We start from the raw sequence: 7,470 nt of genomic DNA, 5'->3' as shown, positions 1-7,470 counted from the left end.
GACCATTGTAGCCAAGGTATAGCTTCAGCGTAAATTGATGCTGACTTCTGCGGAAACGCTTACTGGGCGCAAACAACTATGCTAAATCACCTAGGCTCTCAGAGCAAATGAGATGGGGGTCTAGTGAACCTCTCACACATAAACACCAGAAGTCGTTCCAACCAAATACAGAATAATAAAAATGCGCACTTACCCTAGCAAAAACGTTGTTTCCAACTTACAATTCTCCTTCACTGTCGTCTTCATCCCGCGGACACCAACAGACTTTGTTCGTACGCAATGTCATCCACTTTTGACGCACAATATTTTATGCGGAGATGATCGTTCTCCCCGGGTCCCCATGTTCGACACACGCGTAGGTTGGAAGGGTAGACATCACCCATAAAGCTCTTATAACTATGATTTAAGCTTGAAATAGATAAAATTGAACTAATTGCGCCAGCAACCACTCAGCACAAAACGCCATGAACAAACACACAAAAAGTGAGAGATAGTTGCCAGACTTCAATAGCAGCACCTCCATGTTTGACAGAAATTGTGTTAGTGTGTAATATTGGTAATTATCTTTCTGAATTCAAAGTCTGAAAGGTGTTTATAACTTGAATTTGAGGTTTTTAAACGCAAAAGTGAATACACGTAAACTAACTGACATATATACTTATACTGTAAAGAAGTCTTGACTATTGTTTTGGTTTTGTTTTCACGGCGGGCTTCTCAAGAGAGAAGGGGCGAGAAAACAAGCTACTTCGGGTTTAGGAAGAGGGTGGTAAATGTCGGCCTGATGGAAAGCAAGGAACAGGCGCTTACCCTGGTCTTAACAAAAAGAGATAATAAAACCCTCGCCGAAAAAAAAGCAAGGTACTCCGAGGAATCAAACCATGGCCTTCAAAACAGTAAGAGTACGCGTTGTCACTCAGCTATCTTGGCGGGTGGGTGGGGGTGCCTAAAACAACTGTATACTTACGTAAGTTGTCAATGAATCTTGTCGTTTGTGTCTAGTTTATGCTGCACTTTTGAAATTCTGGCTGTCCTAACGCTTCTTTCTCACGCACCGATCTTGCAGGCGAGGCCACATTGCTAGCGCTGCAAGCGATTGAGCCAAAGCTACCTTATTTGACGCAAGAAAAGCTATCGCAGGTCAACCCGACCTTTTCTGCGCAAGCCACGGTAGCCACGAATGAAATGGATTCTGGCGTTGATAACGCTTCTTTGTCCGGCACCGTCTTGCAGACAAGCAACGTCGCGCTAATACTACAATCGATGTCACTCCGGGCATGTCAGGCGCATCAAACCCGTCGTGTAAAACGACTGCTAACAGTGCGAAAACCTCTGAGCTTGTGAAAAGTGGGGATAATGCAAGGCAATATTAGATAGCGACCGAAGCATGCGGTGGCGGCGACGTAATAGGTACAGCAAACAGGTACCGCGGACGGCAGCGACGAGCGCAAAAAATTTTACAGGGGCCACCCCGGGAGGCCTGCGCAAAAAAGGAAGATAGAACCCCGGCATACGCGCCTTCGAAGAAAGCTGTATAGCCGATTCAGTTTGTTCTTGACGAAGAGCAACGGAGGCCGCAGCAACAAACTATTGTGCTTGCCGTGGTATGAGCCAAAGCATATCTTGACATTGTTATGTTATCGTCCGTCTGACTGTTACTGATCGAAGGGAAAAATCAGAACACAAACGTTGACGTTTAGCGTCTATGCCAGACATAGACGTAGACGCTGCTGCTTAGGCTCTAAAACCACCCTGAGGGCATCTCTCGGTTCTGTCTGATGGCGTGCTCGCGCCGCTGAGTACCAACAAGGCGTCTGTTGGCGTTCACTGATCGTGTTGGCGAGCCGGTAAACGCCATCACGGTTAAACTCCCTGTCGGAAGACTACGCTGTTGGGACGATAGAGTGCCGACAGAGCTTCTTATTGGCCCCACAAACGCCATCAAGGTTAAGTTCCCTTTTGGAAGACTACGCTATTGGGACGATAGAGTGCCGACAGAATTTCTTATTGGCCCCACAAGCGTGCTGTCAGCCCAACAGGAAAGTCTTGTTGGACTTTTCGTCCGGGCACTGCCGCAAGGTAAGGCTTTTTCCTTAGTCGTATTCGGCCTATTGGGATTGTTAGATATTCACGTTGCAAGTGTATATCTTCGTCCTGCTTCAATTCTAATGTACGCATGGTTATCCATTTCATTTGTGGTATCCGACGTTTACCTTTATTTATCATTTAAACAAGCATTTTATACTAATTTTCAAGACTTTGTTACGCCTCTACTTGCTCTGTAACTGATAAAAAGAACCAGTCAAATTTTTGTAATATTTCGTCTCTTCTTTTTTATGAATAATATCCACAAGGCGAGCCTAGCCAGTGTATAGAAAATGCGCTGACGAGGCACACACCATTGTAAAATATTGATGAGATGCCTTTTATGCAGTAAGGTTCTTTAAAGTTTAACTTGAAACACCTAGATTCTTAGTGGGCAGTACATGACGGAATTAATACTAAAGCCAAGATTTCTTCTCAAGTGTACTTGTATGTAAAGTTTGCTACACCGGAACCAGCCACTGAATCCACTAATATATGCCTCTCTTCACGTAGAACAGTAATGTCAAAATTAAAATCGCCCATTCTCTTCAAGTTTGCGTAGGTTAGTTTTTAAAAAAAATGAATACACCTTAAAGACTGAGTGGAGATGTATTTGGGAGGCCTATGGAAGGCAGCAACAAGAAACCTGCTTCGTGCTTATAGTGAATGCAAGAAACGTACCACTTTTGAACTCACTGATAATTCATTCTTTCAATCATATTTATTTTACAAATACCAATATACCCCTCGACGCCGGTACGACTGAAGAGTAATGGTGCACATCATGTAGCACGTGCGCAGTACTTATACAATGTTGAATGAGTCTCAGTTATCACCAATTCATTCATGTATGCGTTTCCCGTTAATGAACATTCAGCAAATCCCAGTGTTTCCTAAGACTTGTAATGTTATAGGTACAAGGTAAGGCAACGGTCTGTGGAACCTTTCTATTGAGCACAGCTTATTTTCTGTCCGTTATTTCAAGAAGTGACCTTTTATTAAAACTTATCGCTCATCAGTTTAAGACGTCATACCACTTGTATCCCTACTCCGTGAGTTGGCTCTTAAACCTATGGGTTGCATGTTTATTTATTCCAGAATACATATTTAAGCTCATTGCTCCGCAATTTCTAAGTCCATGACAGCCAAGCAAGCACTCAGTGTATCTGGTTTTTCTGGAAAGAAGCCACTTGACTACTTTGAACATAACTCCAATTTCTTATTTCATCGTATTTCTTGCACAGCGTATAGAGACAGCCGTCAGTGGCTCATACGCGGTGACTAGTTTAACAAACGTGGTGCCTGGTTAAGCAAAACTCGATCGCCTGAAAAGCAGTCTAGCATATAAAATTCGGAGATACACTTAGGGAAAACAAATCGACAATAAACGGACTTCCTGAACCAGAGACCAAGAACTTACAGTGCAAATAAATAAAATAATTAACTTTGGCTGGCCATGTAGAGAGAAGAAAAGACAATCATTAAACAATTGGTGTGACAGAGGGGATACCAAGAGACTTGTCTTCACGAAGGCGACGGTCCACAAAATAAGAGAAGAATAAAATAGGGAATTTGGTTTCCAAATGGGCAGTCGAGCGGCGTCAGATTTGAGCTTTTGCAAGACACTGGGAGCGGCGTTCGTCTTTCAGTTGGTGTTAATAGGCTGTTGATGTTGCTGACGATGATGAAATCGATTAAACTTTCCTTTCAAAAGTTATTCTTGTTCTACAACCGTGTCTTTTTGTGAGGATTTTAACTCAATAACCATATCAACTGCACTTACCCGACACCTAGCTTCCGGTAACTGGTAACCAAGATAACGTAATGCTTTCATGAGATCTCATAGTGTAGGGTGCCGCTCCGTTATATTTACAACTCCCAGAGGCACCATTTTCCGTCCGCGCACATTAGGCTTAGTGTGTCCAGTTTAGCACGTTTTTTGCCATTACCGAACATTTCTAACGGTGCTCAGAGTATGGAATTTATATTAACTCACGCTCGCGTGTAACGCTGCAAACGTTTCAAGAGAATTACGCACTTTGATATTGAATGTCCGCATAACAGGTTGTACAGATGCTTTGAACCTTGTACCCTTCAGGTCTCGTGTGGATTCTTTCATATTCTCTTTTTTTCCGCGAGTGGTGGAACTGTGGAACAAGCTTGATGGTGCTTTCTGTAGACTGAACATTGTAGAGTTCGTGAAGAACTTTCTGTATTAGCCACAAAACTTGGGCCCACTATTGTTTGCTTCTTTGTTAGTGTTTTATTTTTCTGTACCCGCTCATGCAATGTGCCAGGCACGGGACGGCTGTATTTTAAATAAAATAAATAAATAAATAAATAAAACAGAAATCAACAAGCCTATATGCAGTCTGACGAGATAAGGAATTGGGAGAACTATGTCAGTGTTTTGGATTACCTATAACAAACCGATATTTTTTTACCGAGCTAACACAACATCTAACTGAAATCAGAACGCGCTTTCCAGTCAATTATGTATCTGTTGTGAGTGCGTTAACTGCGGGCGTGAATGGTGTAAACTGAAATTAGGCAACGGGTTCTTCTACCTAGCAATACGCTCAACCATACACGTCGGAGCCGAAACATAGGGCACATCTTTCTCACAAATGGCTTAAAGCACGCGCTATAGAATGGGATGGAAACAGAGGTAACATAAAACCTAGCAAAGAAAAACAACGCACTAGCAAGGAATCCTAATGTATGTCAATTATTGACACATACGTTAACTGACGCGATTTCCTGCGTTCTTCTAATCAGCAATCAACCAACCGCTTTACGCTTACGAGTGTTTGTTCACTGCTGGGTTAAACAACATAAATTCTGTAAATATATACAATTGGTGTGGTCAAAGGCTGGTTGCTATATTCTGGTTAGGAGGAGTGACGAAAAAGATTTTATTTTGGGAAAATACCATTAACTCTGCATGGAGCGCACTCGCGGCCTGGCCCCTTTCCCACTTCGAGCGCACGCCGGCGGCTATGGCCAAGCCGGCTGACGCTGCCGACACGGGGGCAACCATCTCGCAGCAATGCGCTGCGCTGCACATTGCTAACCGCGCCGGTAACAAGCCGTTTCGGGTCTCGGTTCCCGTTTTATCCGCGACGCCTCGGAGGGCGCGCTCGTAGCTCCGGGAGGACGATGCGGAAAACCGGTCTTCGGCAAGAGCCGAGATCGGGGGTTGCAAGAGAAGGCCTGGCCTGTTTCGACGGATCAACCTCCTGGCCATACGACCCCTCCACCCGTACACCGGAATCCTCCCGCACGCATGACCTTGACTGGGTAAGCCAAACCCTTTGCCTTCCCTTGCGTGAATGCTGCAGTAGAACAGGACTATCCTCCCTTGCTCTGGCTGCTGGTATGTTTGCTCGCGCAACATTATTAGCTACAATAAACCTGTTTATTGTTTGTTGCGGGTCCGTAGTGTCCTTTTTCGCCCCAACCCTGAGCCACGTGCGACTTTGCGCATGGCGGTTTCGGAGTCGCGTGAGAGCCGCCAAATTATACGGCAGGACGATTGCGTAAACGCTATCAGGTAAAGTTCGCTTCACAGTCTAGCCTTACGTAGGTGACCCCACAACTCACAGCCAACGATGTTCAGCATGTTTTTCTCTGTATGAATAGAGTTGTAGTGTGCGCTTACACCCGATGGCATTCTGATGAATTGGACACACAATAGAGGACGCCACTGCACTTGTTTGTATATTAACAATACTCGCTGATAAAACAGGCTCATTGTCATGCGTCGCACAGTAGTGTAGTGTGTACTTTTAGGTGTAGCCGAGCCGGCTACATAAAATTCTGGCGATAAGGATGGCTTCCAGAGGCATTTTGCCACCGCGTCCTTTTCTTTCCACCCCCAGCACGCCCGATGTGCCATGGGCCCGATCGTTAAGCCTGGTCAAGAGGTTTCTGCTGGCGTCCGGAGTGATCGAGCTACCCGCACCACGTCGCCGAGCCCTCCTGCTGCACTGTCTTGGAACAAAAGGACAGAGCATTTTCGACGCACTTCCGCCTAGTACGCCGCAAACGAAGGCAGAGCTAATGAGTGCTGGACCCAGTGTCACGCCCACGCCAGATGTCAGATGCCGAATCATCGAAACTACTGCAGCTACCGGAATGCAAGACGGCACTACTGGAGCACCCCGCCTAACGGACGAGTACTACGTAGCAGTTGGGATAGTTTCGAAGATTTCGACGGCCCTTTCAACGTCCGTCTTCAACGCCATTGATTCCGGGAGCATCGTCAACTGCAGGATGAGCCCATCAGTGCCTTCGCCGTAGCGCTTCGGGAGTTAGCAGCTCTTTGCAATTTAGCCACCCAAGCCGACTAAAATCTCCGTGAACAGTTTGTAGAAGGCGTCACGTGCCCGCGGTTACGAGAGCGATTGCTGCTGGAATGCGATAACCTTACGTTCGATCAAGCTGTCGAGCTAGCACGGCTTTGTGAGCAAAGCAAGCGCGAATCCGAAGCCTTCTTTAATCCTGTGCAGCGCATTCAGCAGCAGTTGCGAGATAGCTCAGCCAGGCAGGGTCGACGAGATAACGGCGATAATGGCACACGCCTCCCGGGGCGTCGCTACTTCAGCTGCTCACCTTCGCCTGATGTGAATGCCGCCGTCGCTGTTTTCCCCGTGCCTAGAAATGCAAATGCCTGCGGAAACTGCGGCGCAGCAGGGTGTTCGCCTTCGGAATGTCCCGCGCGCGGTCGCACATGTTTTGCCTGCGCACGCCGCGGCCACTTTAAGAGAGCATGTCGCAGCTACCATCGCAGCCGAGAAGGGTATTCTGCAGAGGTCCATGAAATTGTTCTGGAAGAGGATGCTGCCAGTGTCAGTAGTATCTTCGCGGTCCGCTCTGATGAGAATACAGGCGTCTATGTGAATGTCAAGGTGGCACCAGTTACCGCGAGGACACAGGTGAATACCATGAACTTCTTGGTAGACACAGGCTCGGCCATGTCTATTATGGTGAGCACCGCTTCCAAGGCTTGTTTGCAAAGGCAATACAAGTGACAAGTTTCCATCTCACATTGCTGGATTTTTCGCGCAGGAAGATTCTCGTTCTCGGGTCATTTCATGCCATAGTCACGTACCAGGGGAATGAAGCCATTTGAACTTTTCACGTTACGCCATATGGTACATCTCTCTTTGGCCTGGATGCTGTTCAAGCCCTTGGCCATCGCATCATGGGAGAGGAATTGCGCTGCCTGCAAATGTCCACGCCGGAATGCCGAGAGCTTCCAGGTATGAGTTCAGGCCTTCCCCAAAGTACCAGGCATAATACACTTCTTGCCCCTCCCAAGTTTGGTATGCCGCCAACACTGTGGACCAAGTTTTGCGACTTGTTTTTGTCTGGCCTGGGACTTGT

The 7,470-nt window shown here is 46.5% G+C and overlaps 1 pseudogene; it reads left to right on the top strand.

Moving 5' to 3' along the window:
- The first annotated feature begins 5,368 nt into the window (after positions 1-5,368).
- Positions 5,369-7,115, top strand: LOC144140097 (uncharacterized; annotated as a pseudogene).
- Positions 7,116-7,470: the final 355 nt, after the last annotated feature.

This window comes from Haemaphysalis longicornis, unplaced genomic scaffold (genome assembly GCF_048455015.1).
Source record: "Haemaphysalis longicornis isolate Haplotype H1 unplaced genomic scaffold, Haemaphysalis longicornis Haplotype H1 scaffold_5, whole genome shotgun sequence".
Lineage (NCBI taxonomy): Eukaryota > Metazoa > Arthropoda > Arachnida > Ixodida > Ixodidae > Haemaphysalis > Haemaphysalis longicornis.
This window is presented reverse-complemented; position numbering and strand designations above follow the sequence as displayed.